The sequence below is a fragment of the Pelophylax lessonae genome (assembly GCF_965119305.1).
Source record: "Pelophylax lessonae genome assembly, chromosome: 13".
Classification (NCBI taxonomy): domain Eukaryota; kingdom Metazoa; phylum Chordata; class Amphibia; order Anura; family Ranidae; genus Pelophylax; species Pelophylax lessonae.
In genome coordinates, this window is record NC_138780.1 from 144,920,270 (window position 1) to 144,933,214 (window position 12,945).

The window sequence follows — 12,945 nt, forward strand, 5'->3', positions numbered from 1 at the left end:
CACATTTTCACCAATAAAATTCCATGACTTTACCATGACTTTTCCATGACTTCACGTAAATATTCATGACCTAATGTTTCATGAAATGTCTATGTATACATGTTAAATAAGAAGAAAATCCATGTCACACCCAGCATATTTTTACTAAAATAAATGACAATCTTTGTAGTGTACAGTACCTCTGCAGTTAGGGTTTTGTTTCTGCATACAGCGTGACTCAAAATGGTCCCTTGTTTTACAGTGGATGAGATGGAAGCACCGCTGCCGCAGCTGGGAGCCGGTGTCACTTCAGGCGCACGGGTGAAAAAGGCAGCGATCAGATTGGAAGCTGTCAAGCACGCAGCTGCAGACTGGTGCTTTGCACCTTTAGCGTGGCTAGACAGCACTGCCTCTCCCATGTTCCAAATGTCAAATGTTTTCCGACACACACTGTACATTCAGCGGATATGATACAGGAGAAGGTCAGAGGCTGCCGACATGATACAGGACAAGGTCAGAGGCTGCAGACATGATACAGGAGGTGGTCAGAGACTGCAGACATGATACAGGAGGTGGTCAGAGGCTGCGGACATGATCCAGGAGGTGGTCAGAGGCTGCGGACATGATACAGGAGGTGGTCAGAGGCTGCGGACATGATACAGGAGGTGGTCAAAGGCCGAGGACATGATACAGGAGGTGGTCAGAGGCTGCGGACATGATACAGGCGGTGGTCAGAGGCTGCGGACATGATACAGGAGGTGGTCAGAGGCTGCGGACATGATACAGGAGATGGTCAGAGGCTGCGGACATGATACAGGAGGTGGTCAGAGGCTGCGGACATGATACAGGAGGTAGTCAGAGGCTGCAGACATGTTACAAGAGAAGGTCAGAGACTGCAGACATGATAGAAGATAGAAGAGCACAGGGGAAGCAGAGAGCACTGGAGGAGCTGAAGGGCATGGGGGGACTGGAGAGAATTAAGGGGGGAGTTTGGAAAGCATTGCAGGGGGGTTGGAAGGCGCGCAAAACGGTTACCGCCCCCTTCCGCGTCATCATCACGTTCATGCGGCCGGCCCGCCCTCCAGTGACGCTTCCGCTGCCTCATTGGTTGATAATCTCCCGGCTGTTACTGCTGCTGCTAGCCAGTCACAGTGTCTCCAGGCAAACCGCGGCCAGCCCTCCCCGCTGCCTGATTGGGTCATCTCTTCGGCTGCTGCTGGGCAATGACAGCACGCGCATACCGCGGACCCGGAAGGACGCTAATACAGCGAAATGTAAATACAGTATGTGGCAATATAATTATAAAATAATTAAAATAATTAAGCATCCGCTCCCCTCCGCTCTTCGCTCCTCCACAGTAATTTAATTCCATGACTTTTCCAAAACCTAGTGTGTTTCCTAATTATCCATGACCTTTCCAGGCCTGGAAAGTGTCATCTAAAAATTCCAAAACTTTTCCAGGATTTCCATTACCGTATGAACCCTGCCTCCTCTAGGTCATTTATGAATAAATTAAACAGGATTGGCCCCAGGACAGAACCTTGGGGGACCCCACTTTCCACACCCGCCCAATCCGAGTACTCCCCATTTATCACCACCCTCTGGACTCTCCCCTGGAGCAAGTTCTCTACATGTTCTGAGTCTCCATCTCTCTGGCAATTATTATAGAAACATGGTGATCATGCTGAACATTTAACCTCATAAGCGTGATGGTTGGTGGTTACCTCTGAAATAATATGTTTATGCTGGATATTTAACCCTTAAGCGTGATTGCTGGGTAATACCAGCTTACTCTCTGGTGAGTTTATTTAGAGAGACCTTTGACACACAGGTGGTGTCCTCACGATTGTGCACTGAAGGCACTTATTATATGTGGATTTCTCACACCGTTTTTGCACTATTCCTGCACTGGCATCTTGCTCTTTATCAAGACCTCTTTTGAAATTTAAGACATTTACTATAGCGTATTTATTCACGGACATATGTTTTCAATTTGTATAAATTTTTTGGATATGTCATTATGTTATGAATCCTATTATTATTTTTTTTAAAATTTTTTTCCATTTGATACAATAGTGCACCTTTTTCTCTTATACAAAAATAGAGTTTTTTCTTTTCTTCATGCACTTTACATACATTTTCCAGGAAGCTGGTCAAAGTTCTTTTACCACTTTACACGTTAATTGACACTTTGCACTATTATATCTGATGGCACTTTTCTATGCATACACAATAATTAATTATATTGCACTTGGCACTTTTTAAGAAAAATTATTCAGTTCAAAGATATTTGAGACACATAGACAATAAACAAAATGGCCCCTGCCCCCACCTATTACTGGCCTTCATAGCAAAGAACACATGGAAGGGCTCCACACATGAAACAAACAAAGGTAAAATTCCCAGTTCAATCTGCTAGCCAGTCTGCTTACCAACCAAATTAACCTGTCTAACAGTTTGCGTCAAAACAGGGGTTTAGTTAACACACATTTGCAAACGCATGTGAAAGCTGCAGGGCCACTCCACGGCTCCCTGTATTACCTGCAGTCCTACTCTAATGAATTTATAAGAGCCTTCACAGTGGAAGCACATGCAAGCGAATGGATAGATATGGGGCAGGTGAGCCTGGAGGTGGCCAATCCCTCCTCTGAAAGGTAATTGGGGGCATAATGGAAGCTCAGCTGATGATATTACAGCAAAGGCATCCAGTATGTCCACTCACCAGTACACATTAACAACAAACAAAATGACCACTGCCCCCGCCTATTACTGGCCTTCATAGCAAAGAACACATGGAAGGGCTCTACACATGAAACAAACAAAGGTGAAATTCCCAGTTCAATCTGCTAGCCAGTCTGCTTACCAACCAAATTAACCTGTCTAACAGTTTGAGTCAAAATTTTCAATTTGTATAAATTTTGGGATATGTCATTATGTTATGAATCCCATTATTATTTTTTTTTTAAACTTTTTTCCATTTGATACAATAGTGCACCTTACATACATTTTCCAGGAAGCTGGTCAATGTTTTTTCTCTTATACAAAAATAGGGTTTTTTCTTTTCTTCATGCACTTTACATACATTTTCCAGGAAGCTGGTCAAAATTCTTTTACCACTTTACACGTTAATTGACACTTTGCACTATTATATCTGATGGCACTTTTCTATGCATACACAATAATTAATTATATTGCACTTGGCACTTTTTAAGAAAAATTATTCAGTTCAAAGATATTTGAGACACATAGAATTTGCACATTTGTTATTTCTTCAGGTTTGGATATTGTCTCACTCTAATTTGGAGACATATCAAATTATAATACATCTAATATAGGTCTTTGGTTCACATTAGCAGGGGATTACTAGGGAATTGCACTGATTGCCATCTTCATTTCACTTCCCTTCTATACTGGGTTCACACACACAGGATCAGTGGGGGAAATTGCATGCGATTCAGAAAGGATTCGTACAATGTTCCTGTTCAAGTCACATGTGATTATTTGCGTCCAGTCATTTTGTATTGATGCAGATCCCACCGCAAAGTATCGGTACCAGTGAATACTTGACCAAAAGTATCGGTACTCATACTTGCCGATAAAAAAAACTGTATTGGTGCAACCCAAGGAACAGTTTTATTATACTGTGTAGTGATGATTACTAAAATATATTTATAGTTCTTTTCTACTCACTAGTGGTGAGGGAAGGTTATATACTGTACAAAAGAACTACATAGTATGTGCTCTTTAGAATTTGTATCATGTTGGCTTGATTCTTTTAAATTTATAGCATCTGGGTTTTCGATTGTAGGCAACTGCTTTCACTATGTGGTGTAGCCTGCATATATACATTATATCCCCACTTCTATAGAGCAGGGAGATGCATAGTTGCCAACATTCTCAAAAAACTTATAGGGACACTTTTTTGTCTGTAGACAGAGTCTTATTTTAATTAGGGGTGGGGCATTCATTTGTAGGTATGGCCTAGATGGAGATGGGTATGTGACACACGAAGTGGGTGTGGTTTAGAGTATGCTAAATAGTGGGCATGGCCTAATGGGGGTGTGGTTAAATAGAGTCTGAGGTAAAAGAGGGATGGTGGGGGAGAAGAAAGAGGGAAAGAGAGAGAAAGGTTGGAGGGGGGAGGGAAAGAAAAAAATAAAAGTACTAGGGAGGGAAGGAGAGAGAAGAAAGAAAGAGGGATGGAGGTAGGAATAGAGAGAAAGAAAGGAAACAAGAGGGATGGAGGGACAGCAGGCCCAGATCCTACACCACAATAGCAATATGTGTATGCCATAAAGTTTAAAAATCAGCAGATTGGAAATCCGTGACTGTTGGCATCTATGGAGATGGGATCTGGGGACGGGGAAAGTAAGGAAACTTTTAAAAAATGGCTTTCCTTACTCTCTAAACATGATTATATAACATTCATACTCTGCAAATATCTTAGATTCTGTCCATACATTTGATGCCCAGATTAGCAGCTCTTGGAAACTGTGAAACCAACTTACTAACAATATTCACAATAATAAAAGAACTGCAGTTCAGCAGCTTACTCAGCAAGTTGAAAACATGCTGTTAGCAGGCAAAAAGGGTGGCAAATCAGTATGACAGCTCAGTGACAGCAGTGTCCCAAGAGCACAGGGCTTGAGGAATCTGGAGGCTCAAAAGGTTCCCTTTCATAATTATGTGGATGGTATGTATATCATCAGGCTTAATTATGTCGCCACATCTTGGTAATGCTCATGCTTCTGTACTTATAATTGTTGCCAGCATTACTTATAAAGATGGGTTTTAGGTTATCAACTGGAATACAGATTTTTAGTAACCATTTAGAATTTAGTGGTATGGTAATTTAAGCTATCAACTAATAATCTTTTGTTTTCTTCAAGAAGCACAAAGGAAGACAGGTTCCCTGGGTTAAGCTGGCCATAGATGGATTAAATTCGGCCAGTTCAGCAGGGACTGGCTGTTGAACTGGCCGAATTTCGATCTATCTATGGCTTTCCTGTTAAGAGAAGAGTCAACAGGATCCTAACAGGATTTGATTGACAGCAGCAGGAGTGAATGGCTCCCGCTGCTGCCTCTGAGTCCTGTGAGAAGAGAGGAAGCAGTACTGGATCTTTTCCAATTAATATACAGTATATGCAGCACTGTGTTTAGCTTACAAACATAAATATTGCTGGGTGCAAAACAAAACAATCTTTAACAAATCATACAGTGCATAGACAGACTCCTGTGTTAAAATCAAAACCACATGCAATCAAAGGTGCTAATATAAAGTCCTTTTATTGGTAGTCTATATACAGTCAGGTCCCTAAATTTTGGGACATCAACACAATTCTAATCTTTTTGGCTCTATACACCACCACAATGGATTTGAACTGAAACAAACAAGATATGCTTTAACTGCAGACTTTCAGCTTTAATTTGAGGGTATTTACATCCAAATCAGGTGAACGGTGTAGGAAATACAATAGTTTGTATATTTGCCTCCCACTTTTTAAGGGACCAAAAGTAATGGGACAGATTAACAATCATAAATCCAACTTTCACTTTTTAATACTTGGTTGCAAATCCTTTGCAGTCAATTACAGCCTGAAGTCTGGAATGCATAGACATCACCAGACGCTGGGTTTCATCTCTGGTGATGTCTATGCATTCCAGACTTCAGGCTGTAATTGACTGCAAAGGATTTGCAACCAAGTATTAAAAAGTGAAAGTTTGATTTTACGATTGTTAATCTGTCCCATTACTTTTGGTCCCTTAAAAAGTGGGAGGCAATACAAACAGTTGTAATTCCTACACCTTTCACCTGATTTGGATGTAAATACCCTAAAATTAAAGCTGAAAGTCTGCAGTTAAAGCACATCTTGTTTGTTTAATTTCAAATCCATTATAGAGCCAAAAATATTATAATTGTGTCGATGTCCCAATATTTATGGACCTGACTGTAGCTCTTGTGTGGCGTGACCCCACCAGCCAATCACCATCCACAAATATGGCTTGTTATCCTCAAAGTGCTCCAAAAAATACGATGTGCCACTACACTCGTGCGTCCCCCCCTCAAAATGTGTGACCTCACAAATAAGTTTGGTCAAAACAGTGCGTTTGAGCCCCTCCTGGCTTGTTCAGAGAATCTCGATCTCCCATCTCTTTTTCCTTCCATAGAGTGCCTTCTCTTAATTTAGTGTCATCAGGGTGCATATGGGTGAAAAAAACGGAATTTTTGTAAAATCTTACCTGTAAAATTCCTTTCTCTGAGTCCTCCGACAGTCGCCGCCTCCTCTAAGTCATCACTATTGGGTATTGACTTCCGCTCCGCAGGAGTAGCTAGGCATAAGACTTAGTCAAAAGAACAAAGGCATTTGCATATACAAACCCATGGGGACTGTCCCACTGGTCAATACCCCCCTGCAGTGACACTCCCAACTCAGTTTGGTAGAATAGCAGTAGGTAAGAAAACAACCCCAAAAGAGGGGCGGGGCAGCGACTGTCGGAGGACTCAGAGAAAGGAATTTTACAGGTAAGATTTTACAAAAATTCAGTTTTCTCTTATGTCCTCCGACAGTCGCCGCCTCCTCTAAGTCATTACTATTGGGATGTCCCAAAGCAGTGTAGACATGAGGGGTGGGAGACGCAACCGTAGAAAAGGCAACGCAGTACCCACATCAGAGAAAGGAACCTTACACGCACAGTAAGAGAACCTTCTGGGCAATAGAAAACAAGGCTCAACAGGAACAACAGCCCAAATAACCCAGGGGATACACCCCAACAGCCAGGGACCCACAAAAAAACAAGGGTCCCCTATGGCACTGCCGCACTGAGAACTTTGCGGCCAAAGGAGGCATCAGCTGATGCCAGAACATCCACCTTTTAGAATTTGGAAAAGGTGTGCACCGATGACCAAGTCGCAGCCTTGCACACCTGGGCCACTGAGGCACGATGCCAATAGGCCCAGGACGCCTTAACAGGGAAGGGTGGAACCCGTTCCGTCAAACCATAAGCCTGTTCAATGGTCTGTCTGATCCATTTGGCAATGGTCGCTGCAGACGCAGCCATGCCCTTCCGAGGTCCCTCAGGAAGGACAAAGAGGGAATCCGTCTTCCGAAAGGACTCCGTAGACGACAGGTAAACCCTGATCGCCCTGACAACATCCAAGGAATGCAAAGCAACCTCCTTAGGATGCTTAGGCTTCATACAAAGCGAAGGCAGGATAATGTCCTCATTAAGGTGGAACTCAGAGACCACCTTAGGAAGAAAAGACGAATGAGGTTGCAAGACCACCTTATCCTTGTGAATAACCAAGTAAGGAGAGTGGCAAGACAACGCCGCCAGTTCCGACACTCTGCGAGCCAAAGTGATCGCCACTAAAAAGGCAACCTTCTTAGACAGCAGAGGCAACGATATCTCCCTGATGTTTTCAAAGGGAGAACGCTGTAACACGGACAGAACTAAGTTCAAGTCCCATGGAGGTAAAGGCTCCCTCCTGGGAGGAGCCAAATGTCGCACACCTTGAATGAAGGTGCGAATTAAGGAATGAGATGCCACAGGGCGTTGGAAAAGAATAGCCAGTGCAGACACCTGGCCCTTTATCGTGGCCAGCGCCAAGCGCAGGTCCACCCCAGACTGGAGGAAAGCCAACACTCTCGATACCGAGTATGAGCGAGGGGAGAACCCCCTGGACTCACACCAGGCAAAGTAAGCCTTCCAGGTACGGTAATAGATTTTACCAGATGAGGTCTTCCTAGCCTTGATCAGAGTAGGAATGACCTCAGGGGAGAGGCCCCTGTCTCTCAGGACCTGTGTCTCAACAGCCAGGCCGTTAAAGCCAGCGACTGTAAAGCAGGATGGAAGATCGGTCCCTGAGACAGTAGATCTTCCCGCATTGGCAGCCGCCAAGGAGGCGCCACTGCCAGGTGAACAACGTCGGCGTATCAGGACCAGCGTGGCCAGTCCGGCGCCACCAGAATCACCAGGTGCGGTTCCGAGGCTAACCTGCGAAGGAACCTGAACAACAACTGAATCGGAGGAAAGGCATACATCAGACGATACTGATGCCAAGGGGCCACCAACGCATCCAAGGCGTCTGCCAGAGGATCCCGCATTCTTGCCACGAACCTTTCCACCTTGTGGTTTAGCCGAGATGCTAACAGATCCACGTCCGGGGATCCCCACTTCGCACACAGCATTTGGAAGACCTCCGGGTGCAGGGACCATTCCCCCTGGTCCAGGGTCTGGCGGCTCAGATAGTCGACCTGCCAATTCTCCACACCCGGAATGTGAACTGCTGAAATCGCCGGGACATGAGTCTCGGCCCAAGACAGAATGTCGATCACCTCCCGGGCCACCCGGGCACTCTTGGTGCCCCCTTGGTGGTTGATGCAAGCCACCGCGGTAGCATTGTCCGTCTGTACCCAAACAGGACAGCTCCGAAGTCGATCCGACCACTGGAAGAGACAGAGTTTTATTGCTCTCAATTCCAACACATTGATCGGAAGGGAAGATTCCTCCCCCGACCAAGTGCCCTGGGCAGACAGTTTGCCCAGGACTCTACCCCAGCCCGACAGGCTGGCATCCGTGGTAATCACCGTCCACAGTAACGAACGGAAGGATTTTCCTTCTGACACCGTCGGGGACTGGAGCCACCACAGAAGATCCATTCTGGTCCGGCGACTCAATGAGACACTCAGATCCAAGGACTGAGGTAGTCTGTCCCACATGGCCAGGATCTCCGCTTGAAGAGACCGTGTGTGAAACTGAGCAAAGGGTATCGCCTCGAAGCTGAGCGACGAAGACGGATCGTCCCTTAGGGACCTGATCTTGTCCTGCAGGGTCCGGAGCTTGTCCTCCGGCAAGAATACCTTTGCCTGAGCAGAGTCCAGGATCATTCCCAGATAGGGAAGACGAACCGAAGAAGACAAGGTCGACTTCTGTACGTTGATTGTCCATCCGAACTCCTGGAGCGTCTGTACCGTGGTGGACAGATCGCGCATTAGGTTCTGGCTGACACTCGATCTTAAGAGGAGATTGTCCAGATACCCCAAGACCGCAATGCCCTGTGCCCTGAGCAGGCCCAGAACAGGCGCCAACACTTTGGTAAAGACCCTTGGAGCCAAAGCGAGACCGAAAGGTAACGCCACAAACTGATAGTGGTCCTCCGCGATTTGCGAAACGAAGGTACCTCTGGTGACCCTCGAAAATGGGGATGTGCAGGTACGCATCCTTCAGGTCTATAGAGACCAGGAATTCCCTTGGACTCAGGGAGGCCACCACCGAGCGGAGAGATTCCATACAGAACTTCGAACGCGCACAAAGCAGTTCAGTGCTTTTAGGTCCAGAATAGGACGTACCTTGCCCTCCTTTCTGGGCACAGTGAACAGATTGTAATAAAACCCCCGAAACCTGTCCCACTGAGGCACCGGGACAATCACCCCCTGGGCAAGGAGGTCCTGCACTGCTTGATGCAGGTCCTGCAGACGCCCCCGGGTCAAATGAAGATTTGAGGGAAAAAATCTGTCTGCCGGCCCGGGAAAGGAATTAGATCTTGTAACCTGATCAAATGATTTCCTGAACCCACCTGTCCGGAATTCGGAGCAGCCAAGGTTGGAGGAAACCGCGCAAACGTCCCCCAACCCCTGAAATGGGTGAGGGCATCCCTTCAGGCAGAGGCGGACTGACCCGCCATACCGGCATTGCCGGACTTCTGCTTGCCCGCCCAGGGATTCTTCTGGCTACCTTGGCCCTTGAAGGGCTTGCCCTTGGTTTGATTCTGCAAGGCACGAAAGGACCCTTGATTGGGTCGAGAGGTGGAACCCCGTTTGCCATGAAAGGACTTGTTCTTGGGGTTCTATGGCAGCATGGTGCTTTTACCCCCCGTGACACCTTTTACCAAGGTATCCAAGGCCTCGCCAAAAAGGCGAGAACCTGCATAAGGAAAATCAGCAACAGTTTTCCGTGATGTCTGGTCAGCCAACCAGCTCTTCAGCCAGATCAGTCGACGATTAAGCACCGCAACACTAAATAGGCGTGCTACCAAGGGGGCCTCATTTAAGGCCACATTGCACAAATACATGACTCCTTGGTGAATTTGATCCACCATAGCCAGCGTGGCAGGGGAGGCGGAATCAGACGCGAGGTTGCATCTAAGCACCTTAGTCCAATCCGCAACCGCCTGAGCCACCAGAACAGACGCAAAAACAGGTTTGAGCAAGGAACCCGCCACCGTGTAGGAATGGCGGGCTAGAGACTCCAACCTTCTGTCCGTGGGATCCCGAAATACCGGGGTCTCCTCAGTAGGAATCAAGGTAGCCTTGATTAAGACGGCCACAGTGTGATCCACTTGTGGAGGCACACACCATCGCGATTCCGTAGCTGGCGCAAAGGGATAAAGTAGTTTAAACCGACTAGGAACCATGAATGGACGTTTTAAAGTGCGCCAGAGTTCATTCACAGTGTAATGAAACTCAGCGGGGCAGGGAAAATCCTGCGCCGACTTGCGGGTCCTATGTGTACCAAAAGAGGACACAATGCCCGGAGGACTGGGCTTATCCTCCAAGTGCAGTGTTTCTTTAACAGAAACAATCAACTCATCCATGGTCGAGCTTTCTTCAGGCGACCCCGGGGGAGAAACATCAACCCCCTCTGCCTCCCCCTCAGACCCCAGAAGGTCCAAGGATGAGCGAGACCCTGAAAAGGGCACGCCCGCCGCAGCAGCCCCATCACCATCTGAATAAGAGGAGATAGATAATCTGGGTCTTTTCCTAGCAGGACGTTCAGCCATCAGTACCTCCATTTTGGACACTAAAGACGCCACTACGGCGGCCAAATCAGGTATAACAGGGGCCCCAACAGGACTGGGGTCCCCCACCAGAGCTGGAGGAAATTTGCTGTCCTGAGAATCTATCGCCCAAGTTAGAAAACAACATTGCAATAAAAGGTACTGGCCCTTTAATACCGCTGCGGAGTGCGCAGCCCACCGCTATATGTACAGTGACTAAAGACCCCCAAAAAGGAGAAGAAACTGAGCCAGGAATGACAAAATAGAAAGTTATGGAAGAGACATCTGCAGAGCCCCACAGAGTGTTACCACCTCGATCGCTGCTTCAGAGGAAAAGGAAGTGAGGTCAGAAGAGGCTGAACTATAAGCTGCAGGACCCAGGGAAAATGGCTGCCTATAGAAGTGAATGGGAGGCTTCAGGAAAATGGCCGCCAAACATGTGCTCAGAACGATCGGTCTGCCACACGCAAAATGGCGGCAGATGGTGCCAAAACAACATGTAATGTAGCCCACAGTGAAGCCAGACATGTATGCCCATAGTAAAGATGGCGGACTGCGCGGTTTTTCCCCCGCTGCGGCCGCCACACACATCGTCTGCACCCCCAGAAAAAAACACAGAAGTGATACAGGGGAAGGGGCCCCCAACAAAACACAGCACCGCAGCGCATGTACAAAAGACCCCCGCAGGGATCGCCAAAGGTAGCCCCACACAGGCACAGACTGTGGGGGACACACAGCAACACAGGACAGCCACCCCAGACAGAGGCCCCACACAGAAGTACTTACCTGTACCAGATGGCATTGGGTGCCTCTCAGAACGGAAAGCCGCTGTCCTCATCTGACAGGGAATGCCGTTAGCCAAGGACATTACACTGCAGTATCACAAATGTGTCCAGTGAGGTAGCCACCTCACAGCTGCATCCCTGCTGCGAGCAGGGATGGGTCGTTCATAATGCCAGGACGAACCATGGCCGAACGCTCGATGGCGGGCTGGGGGTCCCTCTGACCCTCTGCCCTGGAGAACCAGGGCGGTCAGTCCGAATCCCAGCTCCGCATGAATCCATCTTCATCCGAAGAATCCACTAAAAACGAAAGCTGACAAAATAAACAACTGACATTTTTAAAAGAAAATCAAATAAAAAAGATTAGAAGGCTGAGACTGTAGCCCCAGCACAGGGAAAGCCTAACTACTCCTGATGCTAGGCAGAAACAAACTGAGTTGGGAGTGTCACTGCAGGGGGGGTATTGACCAGTGGGACAGCCCCCATGGGTGTGTATATGCAAATGCCTTTGTTCTTTTGACTAAGTCTTATGCCTAGCCACTTCTGCGGAGCGGAAGTCAATACCCAATAGTGATGACTTAGAGGAGGCAGCGACTGTTGGAGGACGTAACAGAAAAGATTCCTATAGTGCTTATACCGAAATATGCAGAAATAGCTTTAGGGTAAAAAAAAACTTTAGACTGCCAATCACTTTATTTACAGTACTTCCAGCTTTGTTATCTCCGAACTGGAGGCATTTTTTTTTTAAAATTTAGTGCAGTCATAGTACCGCTTTGTAAAAGTGGCGCTGTTAGGAACTACCTGACTCTGACATACGTGTCAGTAAAGCTACTGAAACTGGTAGCAGGACCTTTAAAAAGGTCATACTGCCAGAAAAGTGTTGCAAATGCTTTTTTGAATACCCCCCACCACCACACTATATCCAGTCTGTCAGTTCTGCCACTAACAAAGCTTAACAGACTCACACAGAGAGAATGAGACCTGCAAAGCAGGTAAATGGAGTGTACTGCTGATAAGTGATTATTTCAAATGCCAATCAACAGGGGATAAAGAACAGAGCAGGTCCTTGTGCATTGCTTTTCCTTTTTTTTTTTTTTGTGTATTTAGCATACAATTTTCCAACTTTCAACATTATATCTGTACACTTCTGTTTCCTGCCCACTTTTCTGTCATTGATTGGAAAAATTAATCCCTAGGCGCCGACAGTACACAAATATGTGGTCTAACGGCGGGTGGGCCTTGGCGCACAGAGGCCGCATATTTGTGTACCAATTTGCAGACACAGCTGTGCTAAAAGTGCATGCCCTGCGCTCTCCCGGCACAGCTATCAGATGCTAACAAAAAGCTCCCAATAGTTTCTTGAGATTGGGAGCTTTCCGATTCCTTGACCGCCATGACAGCCAATCA

At 46.8% G+C, this 12,945-nt stretch overlaps 1 protein-coding gene across 1 annotated transcript in view; it reads right to left on the reverse strand.

The window, feature by feature from the left end:
- Positions 1-12,945, reverse strand: part of LOC309569214 (uncharacterized protein) — a gene marked incomplete at both ends in the record, with an annotated part of 183,076 nt that overhangs the window by 101,813 nt on the left and 68,318 nt on the right. The window lies entirely within an intron of this gene.